The 26,903-nt window shown below is 36.2% G+C and overlaps 1 non-coding gene and 3 pseudogenes across 1 annotated transcript; 1 reads left to right on the plus strand and 3 right to left on the minus strand.

The window, feature by feature from the left end:
- Positions 1-450: 450 nt before the first annotated feature.
- On the minus strand, positions 451-6,349 carry LOC104728304 (uncharacterized; annotated as a pseudogene).
- A 5,428-nt stretch (positions 6,350-11,777) lies between these two features.
- On the minus strand, positions 11,778-11,884 carry LOC147934487 (small nucleolar RNA R71). The gene has a single exon (XR_015573424.1). It is a non-coding gene; the product is annotated as a small nucleolar RNA R71 (small nucleolar RNA).
- Positions 11,885-16,636: 4,752 nt separating this feature from the next.
- Positions 16,637-16,733, minus strand: LOC147934488 (small nucleolar RNA R71; annotated as a pseudogene).
- A 7,974-nt stretch (positions 16,734-24,707) lies between these two features.
- On the plus strand, positions 24,708-25,966 carry LOC104728306 (putative F-box protein At5g38390 pseudogene; annotated as a pseudogene).
- The last annotated feature ends 937 nt before the right edge of the window (positions 25,967-26,903 follow it).

Below are 26,903 nucleotides of genomic sequence, written 5' to 3' on the forward strand. Positions count from 1 at the left end.
GTCGTTTAGACCAACCACCATTCATATTGCAATAGAACACATTAACCATTAACTAAGACAAGCAATTAATGAGATTAAATAAACCACAGGTCAAGAGAATCAACCATGGAACTCGGCCACAGTCACGCACTCACCTTCGGTTTTGACCTACGGTGCTAATCTCTCGATCCCTATGCCCAATTCTGATCCCTGCCTCTACACGGACAGATCTACATCGTTAAACACCGATGTATAAAACATATAGTATCGACGGATCAAGGTGGAGGAAGACTTACCGTTCTCCTCTTGATCTAGACTTAGGAATCCTCGGCCAAGCTCGATGGAAAGTCTTCTCTCTTTCTCTTGCGGCGGCTAAAAGGTCTTATGCGAAAACTAGAAAATTTCTCTAAGGGTTCTATGCTTTATATAGGGTCGACTAAACCGCCTTGAGTTGCCCCAAAATGATAAACCCTATCGTCCCCCAACTTCCATATTTTTCGCATCTATCCTTATCTGACCAATTTTGCCTTCTCCGCGAGTTTCCATTTCTCTCGGGTTTCCTTTCCCGTGAGTCGGCTTAAATCTTCGCAAGATTTCCGAGTTCCTGGGCCACCCATCGGCCCATGGTCTAATTGGTCCATCCTTGTCCATCGGCCCAATCCATCGTTCACCGATGCGACCATTTCTGGATAGTCCTACTTCACTATCACTCTCACTATCCCTATCACCATCACTAGGACTTTCAATCCCACTATCACTCGGACTGTAACTTAGACTAAGTGCCGAATATTCCCATTTTCATCCAGAAACTTACATGCCTGCATCATCTACAATGTAAGGTCTAGAATTCTTTTTCTTCAGTTCAAACATCTGTTCACTACTTCAGTAATCTCTACCTCTCCATTTCCATCTGGAACCATTGGCTATCGAATCACGGCCGTTGTCCTTTATGGATGCTGATTCGTCTTGTTCTCGTTTCGAGGTTTGTATCAAGTACGTCCTAATTCTTCCGGATACGTCCTGATCCTTCCGGATACGTCCTGATTCTTCCGAATACGTCGACATACCATTCCATGTACCGTGTATGTACCATCTCTCGTACCGCGTTCGTATTATCTCACGAGCCGTCGGTACCGAGGGAGCTGGTCGTTACATATTGCCTCTATCAGAGCGACATCCACTGGATCAAAATGCTGAGCAAGCAGATCCTTTTGCCAATAATTCGTTCGTCTATCAATCAAATGAGGTAACCGGAGAGTTGGGTCTTTAAAAGGATCGTTACTTAAGGCTGGTCTCAGGAATTGAGCCGGAACCCAGGGATCCGTCCATATCGAAATGGAGGTCCCTGAGCCAACTCGGGTAATAAGCCCTTTTTCACTAGAGAGCGAGCATATACAATGCTTCTCCACCCATATGAGGGTGAATAAGATCGTATTGGACCCATAGGATCATAGTTTCGATAATACCTACTTTTAAAGACCCTTGCAAACAGTGAGTCTGGGCAATCTATCAATCGCCATAACTGCTTACCTAGCAGGGCCGTGTTGAAATAATCAACATTCTTGAAACCCAATCCACCCAACTGTTTGCTACACAAAAGCCTCTCCCAAGCAATCCAATGCATACCCCCTGCCTGACCATTTGTACTCCACCAAAAGTTTGCCACTGCACTAGTCAGTTTAGATGTGATAGTTTTGATAATCTAAATAAAATATAAAATATAAGATAAAATATAAATAAAATGATAAAAAAATTAGATGATCTAAATATATTATTATTTTTCATCCTTTTTTATTTTCACATTTTTTTCTCTCTTTCTAGTGTTATAATTATAACTATTTTTATTTTTGTATTTTTAAATACAATTCATTTTTCTTTTTCTTTTTAAAACCTATTTTCATAATTTTTTTTTTAATTTGAAACGTATGATTAATGATGATTCGATGTTAACACTAACATGTGCATCTGTGTACGTAAATGATAATAAATTATATATTTTTGTGTACATAAATATTAAAATAATTTGTATATTTACGTTTAACATATATTTTGTATTTGATATGTTTGTGCACATACAATTAAACATTCAAATAATGTACGAGCAATCTTTGTATGCTTATCACTTGTCATATATGTTTATAACAATCTTGTGTATAGTTTATTTTTATTTGTAGTCTATTTATTATTGTGGTGTACAAGATTGTATATTTATATGAAATTACAAGGATTGACTGTTTCTACCAAAAAAAATATATACAGAGAGGAAGTGTATACAAATAGGACACAAGATTGTACATGTACCCTACATCACTATACTAAATACATATATACACTATACACTATATTTTACACTAAAAATATAGCACTAAGTGCAATTTTACATTCTAATTCAGATTTTATTTCAAACTTTTCTATCTCACATACATTTTTTCTCTTCCATTCTTACACTTACGATTACAAATTACAATTACATTTTCACATCGATTTCAACACTTGGAATCAGTTCCTTCTTTGGCTGAGATCCCCTTCTAGTGAACCAAAAATGACCCCCTTAAAGCTTATTGCGGCTCAAGCAGCGGTTTGTACAATTTGGCATGAGAGTAATGCTTGCACTTTCACTAGCATCGGTACCCCAGTTGCAGGTTTGTTTCACCATAATTGATAGGAGTATTTGTAACACTTGCTTAGGTAAAAATCATATTCTGAAGCTTCAGGACTTTCTATTACTATGGTTCACATCTTCGTCTACATAATCTTACTTTATGTATGTTATGGTTCTTGTACCAGGCTTGTTCATCCTGAAGTTTTTTGTCATTGTGGCGCCTTATTTATAATCTATGTAACCGGAAACAATGCCATATAATACCATAAATTTTAAGAAAAATAAAACAAGTGTACGTACGTACATAAGTTCAATATATTGAGATAATGTGCGTATACGAGTTCAATGTATATTGAGATCGTGTGCATACACGAGACTACAGTAAAATTATTATGAAGAGGGAGACATTGTATGTTTGAGATGTGTTTAAATTTGAAGCTGACTAATATGAAACATAACAAAATCAACAACATCGACAACTACATTGACATGATAGTGTACGTATACGGTTTAGAGTTTAATTTTTAGGATGTGAAATTTAATATGACTGTGTACATATACGGTTTAAGATTTTATTTTTAGGGTTTGTTTAGGGGTTGTGTACGTTTAAATCAATATTATGTACGTATACTGTTTATAATTTAATTTTAAGGATTTTTTCTATGAGTTATGTACGTTTAAGTCAATATGGTCATGTAAGTATACGATTTTAGATTTATTTTTCAATATTTATCATGTACGTAGACGGTTTTGGATTTATTTTCAAGATTTTTCAAATAAATAAAAAATAGAGAAATTCCCTTCAATAGCACTAATCTAAGTTTTTCTTCCAAGTCTAGCACACACTCTCAATTTTTCCAAAAGTAGCATTTGTGTATATTAACTTTCTTATTTAATTTAAATAACAAAATTTAGTATGAGATTATTAAACTTACGTTTTGATAGGTCTCGTGAAGGTTCCATCGAAGCTTGTGGTGAAGCTTTCAGCGATGAACCTTTCGGTGAAGCTTCTCTCGTGATTCTATATAGCTTTTAATTGAGGGATTAGGCAAATTTTTCATAATAAGGCTTCTGAATATAGATAATTGTTTCATCACCAATCAGATTTATAATTGGATTTGTAGCTCTGTTGTTCTTTCCTTGCCAAGTGTAATGGGATGAGCTACTATGGTCTGGGTTTATAGCTGCGGAGAAGGAGGTGGAGGGAAGAAGAAGAAGAAGAAAAAGAAAAAGAAGAAGAAGAAGCTTTGGGTATTGGTATTGTTGGGTATTAAATGATATCTGATTATGAATTATGAACTATTGGAAATTGTTGAGTATTGTTCGGTATTAAAATTGTTGGGTACTGTTGAATATTGGAAATGTTTTGTTAGGTAATAAAAGAAATCTTATTATGAGTGGTGGTTTGAATTGTTGGGTATTGGAATTTGAACCGTAAATGAAATAGAAAAGCATGGATAATCTTGAAGCTGAGATATGTATTTGAGTGCTATCTTCTCATCTTTGGACACCAAAATTGTTGCATACCAAGTGTTTAATATAATGTCTTTGAGAACAAAGAAGTTGGTAAATAGTAAGAAAATTAGTTGGTTTTGATGTCTTCGACTTCTTCGGGTTAAACTTCGTTGGTTATGGAGTTGGCTAGTAGTGTTGATGAGGTAGAGTACAGTGGGAGGGGGGGGGGGGGGGTCTTCTCGTTCTGGTCATAACCATTATTGGGATTTATGAATATTTAGGAAAAGCTTCCTAAATTTCAAAGATGTCTTCCTAAATATTATGAAATCCTTCCTAAATGTACAGAAATGGTTTTTTTTTTTTTTAATTATGTTTTACTTTAATGTATCACATATTACTCCATTTAGTGAGGGATTTCTGATTTTATTTTGTGCATATCCTGATATTTTATCTACAAGTAACAATTGGATTTTGTGTATTTCTAAATATTTTATTGAAGGCTATCATGAAGTTTAAGGGTTTCTCCTTAATATTATCAAATCATTCCTAAATTTAAATAAATGTGTTTCTAAATCTATTTTGGTGTTTTACCACAATATGTGTTTAAGGGTATTGTGCATATCATGTTGTTTACCAATATCCAGACTTTTTATGAAATTCATCAGAAAATTCAAACTTTTCATGAAGGTCATCATAAAGTTCAAGGAATCCTTCCTGAATTCAAAATAATATTCAGGAATGACTCCTTGTATATAATGAGTCTGGATATAATGACTCCTTGTAAATAATATTCATGAATGACTCCTTCTATTTGCAGAAAATTCAAACCTTTTCATGAAAGTCTTCTTGAATTTAAAGGTGTCTTTCATGAATATTATTGAATATTTCCTAAAACATTATATACAAGTCATTCCTGAATATTATTGAATCCTTCCTAAGTTTTTAAATAGTGCTTTTTACAAGTCGATCAAAGTAAAACTCAAGTGGAAAGAATATGGTATGTGAGCTACTTAGCACTCTGAAATGTGTCATTTAAACATAAATATAATACAATCATATATTTGACATACAATGGGTTCGGCCATCTCGATTTTGAGTAATGATCTGAAGATTTAAAAGGCACATCAAGTCAGGTAGATAGTTGTGTTTCACTTCATTTTGACTAGTGAAGTAGTAATTATTCTTTTTGGCAAATGGGTTCCTACTAGACCAGAAGAGTATAACAATGTGATGTTGGTTTCTAACTCCAAGTCTCCAAATCTCAAGCCAACTATTACTCTTCCGAGCATGATGATTTAGTCATCAATTCATTAGACAAATTACAAACATACATACAAAAACAATTAAAAGAACTGAGAATTTTTTATTGTGTATTGGAATTTTTTTTATATAAGGTTTGTAAACTAACCATTTCACAAAGACAAATTTCTTCACCATAATAACCAAGATCATTGCCTCCTCTATGAGCATATAATCTTGAAACACAGAGACTGTAAAGAAAAAAATTAGAAGTTTTATCTTACAATTTAGATGTAATGCCATTATTACTAGTGAGTGTTGTGTAAAGCTGCAAATGGGACAACGAAAAAGACCATTCTCATTACACTCCATACACTTGACCACTACAGCATCACTTCCCCATCCTTCCACCATTTTGTTGCTCCCATTACAATCCGAACACGGCAAAAACGCTAAACCCCCGCCAAACCGATCTTTCTTCCTCGGAAAAATCACCAAGCAAACCTTCTTTCACCAAACTCATCACTTCCTTTGCCCGGCCAATGTACTTCCCTTTCGCCGAATCATCACCACCGCTGTCTCTTCCTCTGGCCATGAGATTTAAAAGCTCTTCTCTGAATCCTCTATCCATTAACACATCTCTCTCACATACCACCACAGCAAAGCTCTCAATCGCAGCACTCACGGCGTTACACGCCTCTAATGTTTGCTCACACCATGCAACGACATCGTGTAAATCACAACGAGATCCTCTCCGCTGTCACACAATCTCACGGTTTCAAAGCCTCGTAATGGCTCCTCGGATCTCTAGGGTTCTTTAAATTAGGATCGGAGTTCTCTTTATTCACCATCATCACTCCACCACCACCACCGGATACATTACAATTCACCGGAATAGGACGGCAAGTATCGCCGCCGTCGAGACCTGACACCAGCTCCTAGAAATTGATAACCTCTGTAGGTTCAAATTTACCAATCATCGTCTCCTTATCACTGATAGTGAATCTCTCAGGTGGAGTCATCGGAGATATAGGGGAGCTGACGGAGGAGGAAGAGAAGGTGAGGAAGTGTGGAGATTGAGAAGTGAGAGGATTGAAATATCACGATTTTGATATTATTTTATTTTAATAAAATATTTAAATTTGTGCTAAATTTGGAATAAAAAAAAGTGTGTGCTAATTTTGGGAGATAAATTAAATTAGTGCTATTTTTGAGAATTGCCCTAAAAATAACTATATATATTATACATATTTTAATCAATAATTTTAAATGTCATAAGGTTTGTGTACAAAATTATGCAATGTCACAAGGTTCATGCTTTCTCCATTAGCAATGTAAATGAGCACTTCATCCCAAATGAATCTATCTTTCTTTTTACACAGGTTAAAATCCTTGAATCGTATTGTTAGTTTATAAATAAGTTCAGAGTTTGTAATTATAAACAAATTTTTCTTCATTTCCACCTTAATCTTGTGCCATGACATGTGCACTCATTTCCAGGTGCTATAAAATAAATATACCAAATCAGTTATCGTGTACGTAACCTAAAAAACCATGTAACATGTACGTATACGATTAATAATGTCACTTACATGAGTTTGTACCACCAATCAGTTTCTACACGAACAACAAAAAAATTGTTGTCTAAACTATAAAATCCATAAAGCTTGTAAATCTTTAATATGTGTTTAACCAACAAAAATTAATTAAAAATCATGAATATATTTAACATGAATTTGGATAATTTTGCATCGTCTCTTTTCCACTAAATTATAAGAAACATCTCCAACATTCACCAGAATTTTTGTTTCTAATTATGATTATTTCAGCTTCACGGTTATTGTTATTCTCTAAAGCCATCCACGGTTTATGGTTGATCATCGTGAAACATCACTTTTATTTTAATCATTTTTCGGATTTCTTACGGACACTCTCTTGCTATAAAATTTTATTCTCAACCACATCATTATTCATATCATGATGTGTACAAAAAATAATTTACATACACAATAATAAAATTACGTACACATATAAATTTACATTGATTTCAGGTTTGGATGCGGTTGTATGAGTCATTCAAAAATTTAACATGATTTGTTATGCAGTTCAATATTGTCCCTATTCGCTGGACAGAACCGAGAATTACACCAAAATTCTTCTCGCCAAAATCTAGTCACGTCAAAATTCTTCTCATTAATTCCTAATCTAAAATTTTGAGACTTGGATCAGAAAATCTGAATATTACGACACCAAAATCGCTGTCTCCTCTTCGCTGCAATTCTCTTTTTCTTAATTATGGACAATATACACACACCAAAGTATTCGCTAGATATCTCTTATTCACTCCTGCTAGCCAAAAAATCTTCCAATCGAATGAGATCTGATCTCTCTACTTGATAGCGAGACATTAAAGATTATCTCACCATGATTAATTTACAATTCAAAAACAAGTCCCTGTTCTACCATACAGATGAAGAAAAGCTTTCTTTCGTTCATGACTTCCTCCCCGTTTCTTTTCTTCTAATATCTGAATTTTCTGAATATATATATATATATATATATATATCTTATTATATAAAGCTTTATGTCAAAGTTACTCATTAACAAGATCGTGACACGTGTTAAATATATTAATTTGATATTGACACGTGTCAATTTTTTTTTTACATGTTTATATTTTAAAAATTTTATGTTCCTAAATCGAAAAGGAAAACTAACAAAATCAATATATTTTCCATTGTATGCTAATTATATTATATGTATGTTCTCAATAAAATTTGACATGTGTAAGCAAAAACTTAATTTATTAAACATGTATATTAATCAATAAATAATAAATAACAAAGGTAAAAAGAATAACATAAGTTATTTAATATAATTTTATTCGGATATAAATTGTATTTATCTTTGTAATATAAATTTTTATTGTAATTAAGTACACAAAACCTTGAAAGAATAATGAACTTTTAAAAAAAAATTCAATACATGTTGAGTATTAGTATAGTTTTACATGTTTTAATTTAAAGATTTTAATGCATGTAGTAATATGAGAAACCTGAATAATCAAAATAGAAAAAATGAGTTTGTAGGAATGAATTTTTGTTTAATTGATGAAAATTGACAAAAGTATTACTTATGAAATTATGACATATAGAAGAATAATATTAGGATATTTTTGGATTTCCAAATTTTTGTGGATGTTAACTGATTTTTTTACTGATTATTTTATTGTTTAATTTAAAATGCTAACAAATATACATATTATCTCATATGATTTTCATATTATTTTTGTTATTAAAATTTTAACTTTAGTCCATGAAGAAGTGAATTATGGTTTTACGATGAAATAGATAGTTAAATGTGATTACTAAACTGAATTTATAACGATGAAATTTATTTTAGAATAAAAAATCTTCAAATATTAATATGTATCATTTTAAAAAAATCGTTGAAGAATATTAGTAATTTTTTAATGTTTGATTTTATAATTTCAACACATGTATTTTTGTAATGCATATGTTAAAACATAAGATAATTCATAATAAATTATAATTTATAGGAGTAAATCTTCAGTTATTTGATGAGAATGTCTTCATATCTTTATATATATTTTTTTATTTTATAAATTTCACTCATTTAAAATTGATTAAGACATGAGGTAAAATTAGTACTTATGAGATAGCAACATAACAAATATATCTTAAATAATGTTAATTCAGTTTTTTTGCGAATTATATTTTGTTACTTTTATTTGTATTTTCAATTCTTACTAAGATATATATTTAATATGATGTATTAATTGTGTTTGATATAAAATATTTAGTTCTATGCATTAAGATTAAATATATAATTAAACTTAAATTATGGTTTATTATGATGGTATAGATATTTAAATGGTACTCTTTGTCCTATAAGAGTTTTTGTGTAAAAGCACAAAAATTAATAAACAATAAATATTATGTCATTTATAAAACTTCAACCAATAGAAAAATATACTGCATAGTTCAAATAATCATAAATTGTTATATTAATAAATATTGTACATAGAAATTCAAGAAAATAGAGCAAAAAAAGCCTGAAAATTTTTATATAATGGAACTGAGAGAGTATTAAAATGAAATACGAGAGGTTCATATTCAATATTAAAATGTTATAAGATAAAATCTAAAAACATGTATATTACTACTTAATTATTCTGAATAATCTTTTTTAATTTTTAACCGCATAGTAACGCGGGCCTTATCTAGTATATTATATATGTATATTAACGTAATAAAGAAAAACTCAACCTTTTTAGTTAGAACAAAAACTAAACAAGCATAGTGTTGATAAGGGTATTTTTGTCCACAAAATAGTGATGGCTATTGTGTGGAAAGTCTTTTTGAACAAAAACTAAACAAGCATAGTGTTAATAATTATACAGATATATTTTTCTAATTGTTTAAATTCATAAAAATTATGAATTTTAGACAATTTTATGGTTTTGGAATTGAATTTGTAATATTTAGAAAAATATTATATTAATGACAGTATATTACAAATATTATAGACAAATTCACTTATGCACATGATATACATTAATTCAAAATTATGAATAATAATATCAATTATAGTATTTTAATAGCATATCTAACTATCAAAATGAAAATGTGGCATATCTAAAAATTGAAAACTTTAATTTTTTTTTGCTATTTTTTTATGACATGTTATAGAGTATTTTATATCACTATAGTTTGAAAATCAACATAAAAATTGTTTTATGGATATGAGTTTTAGAAGAAATTTCCAAATTTTAAAGCATAATTTATTATATCAGCATATATATATATATATATATGTTAATTTACATGATTATTAACTTATAATATTATGAGGACCATATTTTACATGAAGATTTCAAAAAAAATTATTATCTTATTATTTTATTAAATTGTTTTATTTTTTATACAGTAGTCCGACTCTATATCAAAAATTTACTAAGTTATAGTGTTTATTAATGCAACATAGTTTACAGCCAAATCCCTTTGAAGAAGAAGGATCATAATTCATAAGAGGCCTCAAATGCTATTCCTTGGAGACAAAGTTTTCTTGCAGGAGTATTAATCGCTAAAAAAATATGGAGAGCTTGAGGATTTTTTTGTACAAGTCTGAGAAGTGAATTTCTTCTTCATGCTCGTTCTAAGCACCAAGCCCCACTTTTACAATCTTGTATGTGTGTGTGCTTGGTGGTTAATAATATTCATGTATTATTCATTTCAATAATAAGATAATATTTTTTTGAAATTATCTTATGAAGGTAATATTATCTTATCATTATCAAGATTAATAAGATAATAATTTACATAATATTATCTTATCATTATCAAGATTAATAATATAAAATTTTATATTACCTTGATAAGATTAATTTACATGATTTTTTTTTCTTGAAATTATCTTATCATTCCAATAATACTATCTTATCAAGGTTTTTGAAATCTTCATGTAAAATATTATCTTATCACAATATTATCAAGGATTGGCTTGAAAATTGAAATGAAGAACTTTTAAAAAACCGGATGAAATAAAACCCTCAAATCTCAATTGTGTTTGCTTGTTGTCTTCCTACTTTCCGTTTTTGATTGGTTACTTGAAACACAAACTTCCTCTTTTGCCTTAGCTATATTTGATCTTTACAATTTCATAGTGTATTGTTTGGTCTTTATGGATTCGATCCTGAAGTGTTACAACGATACCACTAGATCGTGGTAGAGTACACATTAGGTTATTAATTGACCGTTTTGATCAATTTGGCGCTGTTGCCGGGGACCAAAACGTTGCCTTTGAGATTTTAGATTCACGTTTAGGCTAAGGTTTATTTAATTTTAATTTACTAACTAGTTCGTGCGTTCTTATTCCTCTATTTCAGGTGTATGCATACAAGGAGCCACAAAAAAACTGATTTGCGTATACTAGGAAACGAGGAGCTAGCACGACTGGCACGAGAGAACCAAAAAGCAAGAGTCGATTCCGATAAGATGGCCGAAGACAATGAAGAGGTTCGCCAACCCAATCCGCCAGCAGCTATCGTTCAACATCAGCATAGGCAAGTCCAACAAGAGCGAAAAGAAACTGAACCAAATCCGCCAGCAAGGCAAACCACCTTGAGGGACGAAGATGCTCACAACGGGCTATTTGCGAATCAGTCTGCGATTCAACCTCCTGCTCCTACGAGACAAGACTATGTGATTAAGCATAGTCTCATCGATTTGGTTCAGAATCGTGTATTTAATGGATTAGCCTCAGAGAGCCCTCTTGACCATATTGAAGCTTTTGAGAGATTGGCTAGTACGACAAGGTCTAATGGAGTTCCATATGATTACCTCATGTTGACTTTGTTCCAATTCTCTTTAGGAGATAAGGCTTTGAGATGGCTAAATCTCTTGGACCGAGGATCACGGTAACTTGGGAGCAATGTAGAGCAGCATTTCTGAACCACTTCTACACTAAGTCACGATCAGCTATGTTAAGGAGCAAGATCACTAACTTCTCACAAGGTGGTACAAAGTCTTTTTGTGAAGCGTGGGAGAGATTCAAGGAGTATATGAGGGACTGCCCTCATCATGGCTTTTCACAAGAGAATCTTATGAACATCTTCTATGGAGGAATTGACCAGAAGTACCATATGGCACTTGGTACCGCCGCTGAGGCAAACCTCTTGATCGAAAACCTTGCAACGAGTAACAGAAATCATAGTCATGAGTATGATCATTATGTGCGTGTTGTTAGCTCTGTGAATACATATGTTATTAAGAGTCTCACTACCAAGGTAGACCTTCTTTTGAAAAGAGATCAGCAAGCTGTCAATGTGCAACGGGAAGACGAGTGCATATGAGCAAGTTGGAGTAAATTCAGGTTTTGAGGGAACATAGGAGTTGAACTATGTAGGACGACAAGGGAACTATCAAAATCATGGGTTTAATCAGAATTATAGAAATCATCCTAATCTCTCCTACAGAAGCACCAACGTTGAGAATCCTCAGGATCAGGTGTATCCTCCCCATAATCAACAACGTAACTTCCCGCAAGGATTTCAGAACAAGGGTGCTGGATTTAATAGCTCAAATATCCAAGGATACCACGCTCCATCTGCAGCTCCACAAGATAACAAACTCGAATTGATGATGCAAGCACTGTTGGAGGGCCATAAGAAAAATTCTGATGAGATTAATGTCAAGATTGATAGCATGTACAATGATTTGAATGAGAAATTTGAGAGGTTGAGTTCACGTGTTTATTCCATTGATAAGAGAGTCTCTGCTATTTCTTCTAGCTCTAAGAATAAAGAGTCATGCAATGCTATCACACTCCATGGTGGGATCGAATATGGGTTGAGTTGTGTTGTGATCAACTCACGTTTGGCTTCCTCAGAGATAGGATCGATCAGTCCTGAGCCTAGACCGGCCGGTTCCCATCCATTCTGATAATTCGAGTCTGATCTCCAGAGAAGTTGGATCAACCAGTCCCCCCTATAGATCAGTCGATCCCATCAATAACGCATCACCTATCTTGGAAAGTCTCAGATCGACCGATCTACGTCCAGACCTGTCAGTCCCTGTTGCAGGTACGTGAAAACCCAGCTCAGTTGTTCCTGATGCAGATGCTAGGGAGTCACTTCTTGTTGGGAATTGCTTGGTTGCTACAGATTTTCATGTTGGGAAATGAGCGAGCTGAAATGCCTTTGATTCTTGGGAGACCTTTCTTAGCAACAGTGGGAGCAGTTGTTGACTTGCCTAATTAGAGGATAACTTTCTCTAACATTGATGATAAGGTCTTCTATAACGCAATCACTGCAAATGAAGTTATACGACATGGCTCTTGTCTAGTTGTAGAACATGAGAAGAAGGTGGATGTCATGATAATTGGAGAGAATGGTGATAAGAATGAGGTCGATGAAGTCCTGGATGGAGACATTCATTCTCCTGAGAAGAGGTCTAAGAAGGTTAAGAAGAGAGACAAGCCGAAGATAGAGAGAGCGATACGAGATCTTTGCATAACCTTGGTACCCCAGAGATATGTTAGAGACACCATTGAGTACAAGGTGAAGTCTAATGGAATATCTCGGCCTTTCTCTAAAGTTAAAGCCATCCTCACTCCGAATTTAAAGAGAAAGGCCAAGAAGCAATGGATGATATGCTGAAAAAAATTCTGGAGCTTAAGCTGACGAATTGGAGAGCTTGTTCTGATATGAGTTCTCATCCTCCCATCACTTGACATCTGAAACCACGGTCAAATTATAGACCTTAAACAAGCGCTTATGGGAGGCAACCCATGGGATTTGTGCTGGCTTACCCTTTAATTTTTATTTGTCTTAGGATTTTGGTTTTGTTTTTAGGATTTATTACGGTGAAATCACATCCAGTGTTAAGTGTTTTCAGGAATAGGTTCCAAACGCAGAAGATGCGAAACTTTTTTGTTCCAGGAGCTTAGGATCGATCAGTCCTCCTTAGAGATCGATCGATCCCAGTGATTTTCTGCGGGGTGTCTCTAAGTTCAATAATGTTGCAGATCGGTCAATCCCATCCTGGGACTGATCGATCCCCACCCTTGCCAACACCACTCCAACACCAGATGCGAGATCACCGGTTTTTCATTATTTTCCTTTCTTTTTCTTTTTCATTTTTCTTATTTATTTGTCGGATTCATTCTTTTCTTGGTTATGCTTTCACACCGAGACAGTGTGAAGTAAGTCCGGGGGAGGGGTGTCTCCAAGTTACTAATGTCGTTTTCTTTGGTTGTTGTTTTTTTATTTCCCTTCTATTTGAGTCATTTTATCGAGTCTAAAAAAAATAATGTTGGAAAACTATGATCATTTCTAGGAATATTTTGCTTTGAACTGACACTCTTATGATTGCTTTAGTACTTTGGATTTTATAATGAAGCTTGGAATGAACAGGAGCAGACTCAACACGCCCCAAAAGACCCTCACCGAAGAGAACATTAAGTTGATCCAACGTTGTCTCTAGCTTTGACAGGACTTAACCGGATTTAACCTCTTGCCTTGGGACTTGGTATACATCGAACAAGACTCCTCCCTTAAGCCATACAAGACATGCATCTCCTCACAAAGTATGCTTCCCCTCTCTCTTCCCTTCAATACTCATAAGTAAAAAAACTGAGAAGAAAGAAAGAAGAAAAAGAGGATATAGGTAATAAAGAAGTGAACCGAGGGTTGTGCGTAAACCCGTGCATCCTTCGGAATTCATGGAAACCTGTCCACAAGAAAAGAGCAAGGGATTGATAAAAAAAATACAATGATACCCTAGAAAATTAGGGAGAAATCAATCCTTTGGAAGTGAGAAAAGAGAGAGGAAAGGAAGCATATGAAGAAAGTCTTGGGCATTAAAAGGTTGAAGGAGTCAAAAAGTTCAGTGATCGATATTCCCTCGGTGAGACCACACATTTTCACTAATCTGATGTAGAGAGATAATAATGGGGATGCTGAAGGTTCTTTAAGGTTATGGAGTTCAGAGTAGGGAGTGTTGATCCTAATCATGCGCAGAGTAGAAAAAGTAGTTCTTAATTTGATTTGATGAAGAGTGCAAAGAAGAGGTTCCCAAGAATATGTGAGTTTCCACTTTCAAACCTTTTTGCTGTTCCTGAGTTTTTGTCTGTTCTTGCTTGAGGACAAGCAAAGATTCAAGTCCGGGGGAACTGATGTGTCTGTATTTTATAGGTTTTGTCCATAGTTTTAACATTTGTTTTGAGTCTTTTATTGAGTCAAAGTGTGCTTTTAGAGTCTTTTTAGTCTTTTGTGAGTCTGTACAGGTTCTAGGCTACTTTGGAAGGAAACTGAGTTTTTGGGGATGAAGACATACATCTGGAGCCAATTTGGTGGAGACTGATCGGACTAGCAAGCAGATGGAGCAACCACAGAAAAAGCATCAAGGATCGGCTGATCCTCATTTGGGATCGACTGATCCCGTACCCGAAAACAACTTTTCCTTTTTTGTTTTAAACCGACTTTTAGGGTTTTATTTTGATATTTAAGTTAGAGGCTCGGCCTCTAGAGACATAAGCTTTATTTTCTGAGACTATTCTGTATTGAGAGCTAAGGGAGAAGATCTCTAATCCTTCTTGACACTTTGGAGAAGATTTCCAAACCCTATTTTCTTTATTTTGCAATTCAATTATGTTTTCTTCATCTTTGATTTGTTGTTCTTTTATCTCCATGTCTGAGTAGTTTATCGATTGGGTTTCGGGTTTCAAAGGGAAATTATGATTTTCTAAACTTAAACTAGATTAGCTACCTAGTTTATGATCATAGTTTTAATCTATTGTTGTTCTTAATGCTTAAACTAGATTAGCTACCTAGTTTATGATCATAGGTTTAAATCATCGTGGCACCAAAAGTGTTGTTGAGTTGCTGGAAAAGAACTTAGGTGAGCAAGGTGGACCTTAGCCAACGGAAGTTGAAGGTGAGGCACCTTGTGAACAGATCAAACTTGAACCTTTATTGCTTGCTTGGTTTGCTAGGTCCAAATGATGGCTTAGGGTTTAGTGAATTCATTGCATAGATAGTTAACGATGCAGAAGTAGGTTAGCTTTACAACCGTTATTTGAGTTCTAGAACGGTGTTTAATGCATCCCCATCTTCCACCTTAGTCCAAAATTATATTCCCCATAGATTCCCTGCGCCCAATATTTCCTTCTTGATTCGAAAACAATTTATTTACTTTCCGTTTTTAATTGGTTACTTGAAACACAAACTTCCTCTTTTGCCTTAGCTATATTTGATCATTATAATTTCATAGTGCATTGTTTGGTCTCCGTGGATTCGATCCTGAAGTGTTACAACGATACCACTAGATCGTGGTGGAGTACACATTAGGTTATTAATTGACCGTTTTGATCATAAACCGCCTACCAAGAGACTTGAGACAATATAGAACAAGGATCCTTCAAGAACATGAACAACAATTGCTGATGGATCCACAATTGCACCAGAATCAAAAGCCAAGGCAGATTGGAGCAGGAGATGCTCCCAATACACATACACAGAGAGCTGGCATAGTACCTCCTGCAGTTGCCAACAACAATTTCAAAATTAAAAGTGGGTTAATCACTATGATCCAGTCCAATAAATTTCATGGTCTGCAAATGGAGGATCTTTTAGATCATCTTGATGAATTGGACAGGCTTTGTGGCCTCACCAAGATCAATGGTGTGAGTGAGGATAGCTTCAAGCTCAGATTGTTCCCATTTTCACTAGGAGACAAGGCTCACTTATGGGATAAGACACTTCCAACAGGAGCTATAACCACTTGGGATGGATGCAAGAAAGCCTTCTTGGCTAAAGTTTTTTCAAATGCCAGAACAGCAAGATTGAGGAATGAGATTTCAGGCTTTGCACAGAAGAACAATGAGACATTCTATGAAGTTTGGGAGAGGTTCAATGAGTCATTTCTCAGCACATTATACAGAGGAGTTCTGCCCAAGATAAGGATGTTGTTAGACACTGCTTCAAATGGAGAACTTGGCTCAATCTGATGGCAACTACAATGAGGACTATGATAGAACAGTGAGGTTTGTTGATTCTTCATCAGATGAGAAATATAAGAAAGACTTGAAGATTGTTAATGACAAGTTAGACAGGATTATGCTCAGTCAACAGAAAAATATTCACTTTCTTGGTGAAGAAGATACAACAATTCAGATGGGGAGAATGAGGTAGATGAGCTGTGTTATATGCAAAACCAAGGTGGATTCAAGCCCTACAACCAGTTCAAGCCCAACAATCTGTCTTATAGGAGTACAAATGTGGCAAACCCACAAGACCAAGTCTATCCACCACAACAAGCACAGCAACAACACAATTATGTGCCTAAACAACAGAACCAATGTTACCAGGCTCAAATGTGTCCTCCACCAGGGTTTCAGACCACCCAAGCCCAAGAACCTGACTTAAGAACATTAATGCAGCAGTTGTTGCTTAATCAACCCACTGGTCAGATGGAAACCACAAAGAAGTTTTCTGAGATCAACCAGAGGATAGATTCTACATATAATGACCTGAATATCAAGTTTGAGAGCTTAAACTCAAAGGTTAAGTTCATGGAGAGCAGTATGGCTTCAACTTCTGCTCCTAAGCCTAATCAACTGCCTGGCAAAGCAATTCAAAACCCAAGGGAGTTTACAGCCAAGGCTATCTTTGTTACTGAGAAATATGTCACTGAGGACAGTGAAGTTCAAGATGGGGAGGATATTCAACAAGTTTCAGCTTAGATTGAATCAGGAGACCAAACAGAGAAAAAAATCGACAATGCACTCAACTCAGCACACGATCGAGCACTCGATCGAGTGACTGATCGAGTCACCAGTCGAGTTGCCCCTTCTAAGTCTAATAAGCCCACCAAGTACATTCCTCCAGCTTACAAACCACCTCTGTCATTCCTAGGATGTTTCAAAGAACAAATGTATTAGGAAGCTCAAGGAAAAGATTGAAAAGTAGGAATTGATGGTCATTCAACATGAAGTGACTGTTGAGGAGAAGAAAAAGGATAGAGGACCAGCTTTGGAACAGTATGAGCCATATCCACTCTATAAAGGCAGGTTACTTGACATATCAAAGCAGAAGGCTGAAAATCAAGCCAAGAAGGATCTAGAAGACATTGGAACTGTTGTGGTTCCAACTAAGCTTGAGGATCCTGGCTCATTCAACTTGCCATGCTCACTGAATTACATGCACTTCAACAAGTGTTTATGTGACCTTGGAGCTTCTGTAAGTGTCATGCCCTTCTCAATAGCAGAGAAGCTAAGATATGAAGAGTTCAGGCCAAGCAACCTCTACATAAGTCTTGCTGATGGGTCTAGGAAGGATGTGGTTGGCAAGCTGGAGAACTTCCCAGTAAAGATTGGCAAGGCCAGGATACCAACTGACTTCATCATCATAGAGATGGAGCAAGAGCTTGATGATCCTATTATCCTTGGAAGACCATTTGTGGCCACTTCTGGAACTGTGATTGATGTTAAAAAGGGTATGATCAGCCTGGACATTGCTGATGGGTTGACTATGAGGTTTAATATCAAGAATACAACAAACCAACCCACCATTGGAGGCCAACCTTTTGTTATAGAAGATAAAGCAGCTGATGAGTCTTTTAAGAAAAAAAAATAGACTCTAAGGCCAAGGTTTCTTCCAATGAGGTAGCTGTTCAAGACCTCAAGGATTACACGCTCCTCCCTTGTCTCCTTGTCTCCTCATCCTTCTTTATAAGCACCTAATTCGATTCTAAGCTCTCCACACTCTCTCATTTGCTTAAACATTTCAAATTCTTGCTAGAAATCTCTTTTAGAAGCTTAAGGCTCAAGTCTTTCTATCTTTTTGGTTTACTAACCCATTAACTTTGAGCTTTGAGTTTATTTTTCCAAGTTTCTATTGAAATGGCTTCCAAGAAGGGTGATACATAAGAACGAGCTGCTACTCGCCGAGAAGCTGCTAAGCTTGTACCTGCAAGCTTCCCTGAGTTCCAAAAGGTGCCATATGTTCCAAGAGAAACCGGAGAAAGCACTCGACCAGGCACTCGACCATACACATGGTCGAGTGGCTCGTCGAGTAGGAGAACACGGCAGAACCCACCTGAGGAAGAAGATTGGGTCATGAGTGAGAGTGAGGGCGAGTTGGTGTTCGATTTCTCTGAGCATAGGAGAAACATTTCAAGAGGAAAGAGGCCAGCTGAGGAACCACAACAAGCTGAAGAGCCACAACAAGAAGTGAGTCATGAGGAGGAGGTAGAAGAAGATTCTGGAAAGCTGACCACAACCCAGCTCTATGATGCCTTCATGAGCATGATGTTCCGAGGGACCAGATATCCACACAAGGAAACCATGGTGGAACTTGGTATAGCTGAGGATGTGGAGTCACTTTTTGACACATGCAACATAACCAAGTTCATGGGGATGCACATGGAGGGTTACTAAAAGATGAGCTGTGAATTCTTAGAAACTATCCAAATGCAATACCATGAAGACCAAATGGATCAAGAAGAATAGCTAGGCTACATCACCTTCTCCATCAAGGGCAGAAATTATGAGCTCTCTATTGTGAAGATTGCTGAGCTTTTTGAGTTTGATATGGGAATTGATGCCAACATTGTTATCCCAAAAGAAGAACTTCAATCTGTTTGGCAAACTATTGGAGAAGATAAGCCATATTCCTCCTCCAGCACCAAAAGTTCAAAAATCAGAAGCCCAGTCCTAAGGTACTTCCACAAGGCCTTGGCAAACACTCTTTTTGCTAGGAAGGAGACTAGTAATGTCAATGAGGGAGAGCTCAAGCTGATAGATATAGCACTATATAGCATCATCACAACATCAAGAGATGGAACCATTATTCTTGGGAATAGTGTGTCAACAAACCTTGCCATGTTCCTGGTTTACCAATTAACATACTACATAAGCTGGGTTAGCAAGCTATACAAGAGGGGCTCAACTGGAGTCCTAACCATTGGAGGCATCATCACTCCAATCTTTGTGGCTGATAATGTTCCATTAAGAGGTGAGAAGACCAAGCCAAGGTGGATTGACATGCCATACCTCACTTCTACTCTCATTCTAGCCAAGGAGAAGCATCATGGGGGATACATGTTCAACTTTGACTACCCAACAGTGTGAAAATCACAGTTTGTTCTGCCTAATCAAGTAGCAACAACCATAAGAGAAGGTCTTAACATTGACTTTTGGCCAGCAGCTGAGCTTTTGTTTGATGGAACAGCCCCTTATGCTGAAGAACAAACTGGTGATGTTGACATGACTGATAGGGAAGAGCAGTTCTACTTTGATGAGTATGAGAGAGACAGCCAAAAGGGTGACACTACTCCAAAAGTGGGACAAGTGGCATGGTAAGACTGTGGAAAAGCTGAAGAAGAAGATGGTGAAGATGTCCAAGTCCATCAAAGGTATGAAGAGATAGATTGCTGAGCTTAAGAGTGGAAACTCATCCCCATCACCAACTGAGCATTTGAGGAGGAGTAGCTCAATCAGAGTATTGTCTAAGGCTGAAAACCCTTTGGAACCTTCAAGAGCTTCATCATTTGAGCCATCACATAGGAGAAGAGGTTCAATTCGCGCAGAACAGCAAGTTCCGAGGCACTCGACCGGTGCACTCGAACAACCACTCGATCGAGTGCCTCCAAAGCACTCGGCCGAGCACTTCCCCAGGCCTCAATATGGTTTTCCAGCTCCACAGGGTTATCCACCTTACCCCTATGGCCAAGTTTACCCTCCCTTCCCACCTCAGTACTTCATGGACCTTGCACTCATGCAACAATACTTTGGGCAGAAATTCTATCCACCACCAAGCACTCAACCGAGTCACTCGATCGAGTGCATGTCCGGAGCCATAGTCGAGTTGCCTCCCTCTCCATTAGCAAGCCAAAACCAAGCCCCAGACTCAAGCTACACCTATGACAGCATGACTGATACTGTGGATAGCTTCTTCCAAAACCCTTGATGTACCAATATCACCTTATCCATTGTTTATACCATTTAGTTGCATGTTTTGTTTGTTTTAAGTTATTAAATTCTCTTTCAATTTTTTATTACACAAGGGACTGTGTAATTTAAGTTTGGGGGAGAGTTTATGACAGCATTTGACATTGTTTTCTATTTTCTTATTTTAATTTCTAGCATTAATCATGTTAGTACTTGCATTGCATCTAAGGCATAGAAAAAACAAAAAAATTTGAAAAATTTGCACAAAAATCTTTTAAAAAATAGAGTGTTCATGTAGTTTGCATTGCATATTAGGATCTTGTTAGCATGATTCATATAGGAATGTTTCATATTTGCATTAGGGATCAATGATGAGTTTAGCCTTGTTAACTTGTTTGAATTCACTAAACTAGGATCAATGCCCAAGTTAATAATACTTTAATGCTAGTTGAGTGGTTAGAAACATAAGATTGAACCAATTCTAGAATTCCTATATTGCATTCTGGTCTAAACTGAAGCATGTTGTGATTTGATGTCATTTCCTATTTATAAGAACCTAATATTGACTTTTAAATATCAGTTTGTGGAATGCTTTAAACTCATGGATACTTTATACATATTTGGATCATCTTTCCCATTTTTACCACTCTTATTGATCCAAGTAGTTGATTTCATATTGAATCAGTTTTCCCCACCCATAACCAACCTTTCTTTCAAGCCATGTTAATTTTTGAGTGTGAGAGGCCTATTTTGGGATTGAGCTTGGTAGAAAGTGTTAGGTTTGAACTGACAAGAATAAAACCTTGTGTAGTTCTAGTTTGCATTTTTCAAACTAGATAAGACTAGGTGGTCTAAATTCTGGGTTTGGTACTTGGTTAGTTCAAAAAGAAAAAAAAGAGTGAAAAGAGAAAGAAAAGGGTAAAGTCCTTAAGAGGGAAGTGTTTTAAAGTAAATTCAAGCTCTAAGTGAAAGAATAGGGTGTAGTAAAAGTTTCAAATAAGGTTCTGGTCAAGGAAAAGAAATAAAGAAAAAAAAAGAGTCTAGTAAAAAGCTTTATGACTTGGGAAACAAGTAAGAAATATGACCTTAGCATTTAAGAAAAAACCCCCCATTCCACTAGAGAAATCAAGTAAGAAACCTCTCCTAGGACTGAAAAAAAAAAGAGAAAAAGGGCAAAAGAGAAGAGATGAAGTTAAAGGGTAGAAATACGACATTATGGGATTAGAATAATAGGAACAAACACTTTGGGTACCTTTGGGTAGACAAGGTTCTGTTATTGTATGTGTCTAAGTGATCTTACCTTTCGCCTTCTTCTCAAGCTCAATCCACTTTTTGTGAGAGAACCCTTGTATTTGATAAGCCTCACTCAAAAGAGAGACCATTTTTGTCTCCAACACTTATTACCAAGCCAAATGAGTTTAAACATTGCATAATCTAATTCACGTTCTTGCTTAATGAATGTTAAAGGAAATGACTGATTTGAATGCATGTGGAAGTCTAAGGCCTGAATCAGTTAATGTTATGAAAGGCTTGTCTAAAATCTTTAAGTATAGCTCATTCACCTTGCATCATAGTACTAATAACTTGGTCATTGATTCTAGCTAGTCTATTAACATGTTTAAGGTTCTGAGATCCCACTTTCAAACCTCTCTTCCTTCTTATGTCTTGTTTGTTTGCTTGAGGGCAAGCAAAGACTAAGTTTGGGGGAGTTGATATGTATATATTATACCTTGTTTAACCACTGTTTATTCACATCTTTTACATGTTTTATTAGCTTGTTTTGTCACTTTCATGTAGTTTAAGGACTGTTTATGCATTAGATTAGGATTTGCATTGCATTTGCATTATTTCATGTGTTAGCAGGTGAATTGGACTCAAAAGGCATGGAAATAGCATCTGTGAGAGGAGTGCAACCATTGAAGCATATGGGAGTTGAATCAAGGAGATGACCAGCAAAGGATGAGCCACTCAACCACCACTCTTCGTGCACTCGACCGCCTGCTACTTCCACACTCGACCGTGTGCAACTCGTGGACTCGACCGTGTGATATTCAGGGACTCAACCGTTTGGAAGCAAGGGAATGGACCACTCGACCAAGCCACTCGATCGCTTGTGGTCGAGTATATCGAGCCGACTTTCTATTTTGTCTTCTAGCCAAATCAGAGCTTCCTTCCCTCACTATATATACTCCTTGTACCCCATGGCCGCAAGGGAGACTCTTTTTTAGGAAAAATCACATCAGTAGCCACAAAAACCTTAGTTCTTACCCCTTAAGGGTTTTTAGCTTTTTATTTATCATTTGCAACTTTTATTTTACAGTTTTTCTCAGATTTCAATATCTTGTAAGTCTCATAACTTTCTGGATATTGAGAATCTGAGTTTGCTTCTTTATAATAAGTTGTTATTCATCACATCATCTATCTTATCATGCTTGTTTCATCATTTTCTGGGTTTATGTTTATTATCATCATGATCTGTTCATCTGAGTAGTGAGCTAGGATTTTGGAGATGGATTAGGCTGGTTTAGGGTTGTGGTTATTTATACTAGTTAAGCTTGTTTGATTATAAATCCCTTCTGGGTTAGGTATGCTCTATGTTGTTCTTATACTGAGAGGGTAAGGATAGATCTTAAGCTTCTTTGCATCATACCAATGTTAGAGTTGTTAGATAAACCTAATACTTGAGATTATTGTGCCTGTCCCAAGAGATTGGTTGTATAGGGTGGTTTTTGACATATAATGAACCTGAATCTTAATGCATGTTTAGTATGGTTTCACCAATGAGAGTTGGGTTAGGATGTTACTAAACCTGATTGTTATTGCCATGACAGTGGATTAGCAAGTTTATGAGGTCATTGTCTAGGGATAGCTCTTATTTATTTGAGATTTGTTAGCTAGTTTTGGTAGTCACAGCTCAACAACCTGCCCATGAATCCATCTCTAGAAGCCTACTTTGTCACTTGATTGTTTACTTATCGCATATTATCATGTTTCATTGCATTTGTTTTGTATTTTAAGTTGTCAAGATTGCATATGTTCTTCGTATTAACCCACTCGACCTAGCCACTCGACCAGTCACACGGTCGAGTGCTTGATCGAGCACCTTCGGGTTGTTCATCTATTTTCTGTTCCATTTCAATTTACATTCTGCATCTTTACTGTTTGTTTACTGCTTTTACTTCTGTTGGTTTAATTTCAGTATAGCTTACTTTGTTTACTTGTATTTAGTTTCTGTTTCAAGCATTTTACTTTCTGCATTTACATTTGTTTCATCAAACTGTTTCACCAAAACCACTTTCATATTTGGCTTGACTTGAGTCACTGTTACATCTTGATTGAATGCATACACACACTTTATGGATTGACATCTCTTATACTACAACTACATAAAAGAATTGAAACCTCTTACACATGATCATCACTGCTTATGTTTGTTTGATTTTGCATCATTCATTCATAGGTTTACACACACACCAAAAAGCTTATGTTTCAGTTGCAGAAGGAGAAGGGAATTTGCAGATTGTAAAACACTTGCTTGCGACAATTAGCTCTACGATGAAAACTCCAAATCATCGATCACATACTCTCCCTGCGTCATGTGAGATCGATTCTTCGTTTCAATCCATGAGCTTTCCCTGAAACGGAACCTCACAAGCCAAATTTGGCAAATGGTGCAAGCTCCCTCTACCAAGTTCATACCCCGAAGTCAGCAGCACAGAGCAAAATAAGACCATCCATAACTACACCATAAACCATTAGCCCTACTAGCTCCTCTATAGCACAATCAAAGGCAATAACAACAGGAAGCCACAACAAAGAACATGCCTTGAACTAAACCGAAGAATTGATATACCTGCGGAGTTCTCAAAAGGAGAGGGGAGCTAGCTACCACCGATAACTAAAAGCTCAATTCATCAAAAACCACGGCAGCTCCCCAAAGGAGCCATTTACACTTACGTACATGTCGGTAGTCAATTGTTTGGTGGATGGGAGCATTTGCTTACCGACGCTCAAGACTCTCGTTCTGCAATTAGTTTCGGTATCTGTTGATAAGTTTGACATTCTTCTTCATGCTTTGCCTGTGCTTGAGGAATTAGTCCTACATGATATAGACTGGAAAGATTTGGATGATTTGGATGTTAATGTGACTGTGTCAAGTTCAAGCCTCAAGAATTTAACAATAAATCAGGGCAGTAGTTTAGTTACTTATTCATTTGATACACCTAGTGACCTAGCCTTGTGTACTTCTTTTACTCTAGTTATGCCGCAAAATATTATTCCGTAGCTAAAATGGAAAACTTGTTTTGAGGCTCGAATAAGCTTTTGGGTAAATGGAAGATATATTTGGCGAGCAAGATTGCCACACAATATTTGGTTTGTGTTGGAGGATGATGTTTTTACCCGATTTTCAAATGTGGGGAACCTTATGAATGGCATTCGAAATGTTCGGTGTCTAGCTCTGTCTCCTGATACTCTTGAGGTTAGTCTTCTTCTTCTTTGATATATTGTGATATTTTTCATTCAGAAAAAAAAAAGAAGACCAGCACTTCGTCTTAATTCATGCAGCATGGTTGTGTTCTAACTGTGGCTTGTCTTGTTATCAGGTGCTTTTTGTATGCTGTGAATCATTACCAGTGTTCAACAACCTCAAATCATTAACTATTACGAGCAAATACAATCGAGGATGGCAAGCAATGCCAGCTCTTCTAAGGAACTTCACATTTAGAAACTCTAGTCCTTGAGGTATATATATAAACAACTCATTTGCCAAATAGATGAAGTTCATACTTTGACTCCTGTATTGTCTCCTTAATGTTTTCAGGGTCTATTACACCATGTCACAGATAAATGCGGGAATGCTTGTGATTGTGTTTCTCGAGAGGAAAATGGTCGTTCACTCACATCTTGTCCAGTAAAAGTTTTAGATATTAAAGGGTTTCATGGAACAACCATAAAGATCCACTTAAACCAAGGGATGCACATGATAAAACATTTCTTGGACTATTTTCCATGTTTGAAGGAGATAAGGATCTATATGGAAGAAAATGGTCATATACAGCTCAGAGTCCCTGAAGTGTCTGAAGGTATTGCGGAGATGATGATGGAACACTATAATAATATGGCATTGGGTTGTAATGTCCAGCTCCTTGTGAGTGGTAACTTGTATAAAAAGTGGACTCCATAATAAAGCATGTAAAGAAGAAAGTTGCTCATATATATCTCTGCCAGGGTTCCCTTGGAATTTGATTGTGGTTTATTTTTTGTTTCATTGACTTGAAAACTGTTTCAAACCAAGGCGATCAGGAAAACGTTGTTTACATCTAGTCATTTATTTTGCCCTTAATTTGTTTGAGTTGTTTTTTGTTGGCGTTGATATGTCTATATTTTTTCTCTCCCTAGCATATATTAATCATACATTTAGCTTGGATAACTCATTGTTTTGCATCATTTTCTAGTCATTTTTATACACTTTGTATGTCTAGGTAGTTCTTGCATCATCCTTGCATATATTGTGCATTTTGGAGTATTTTAGGTATCTAGGAAATGTCGGGCATGCATCACTCGACCCATCTTCTGCACAACACTCCTGGAACCATCTCTCGAGCCAATCTCACAAACCCGATCGAGCCCCTCTCTCGAGCCAGTCTCATCCGCTCGATCGATCCACCCCGTTCGAGCCGTTCCACTCGAGTGAGATTTAGCTTTCGACATCTTCATCAAATTTGTAGGGAATGGGGTCATCTTTCCAACGCCGTTTATTTCAAACCAATCGGAGGTGTGGTTCAAGAGTTATCATCATTTTAGTGGATGCATATACACCCAGCTCGTGTCGCATCACCTCCACTCGACCCAGATCGAGTCGCATCACCTCCACTTGACCCAGCTCGAGTCGTATCACCTCTACTTGACCCACCTCAAGTCGTATGACCTCCACTCGATCCGTTCCACTCGATCCGTTCCATCCACCAGTCTCATCCACTCGATCGATCCACCCCGTTCGAGCCGTTCCACTCGAGTGAGATTTAGCTTTCGACATCTTCATCAAATTTGTAGGGAATGGGGTCATCTTTCCAACGCCGTTTATTTCAAACCAATCGGAGGTGTGGTTCAAGAGTTATCATCATTTTAGTGGATGCATATACACCCAGCTCGAGTC

The sequence above is a fragment of the Camelina sativa genome, chromosome 11, assembly GCF_030686135.1.
Source record: "Camelina sativa cultivar CO46 ecotype springtype chromosome 11, ASM3068613v1".
NCBI lineage: Eukaryota > Viridiplantae > Streptophyta > Magnoliopsida > Brassicales > Brassicaceae > Camelina > Camelina sativa.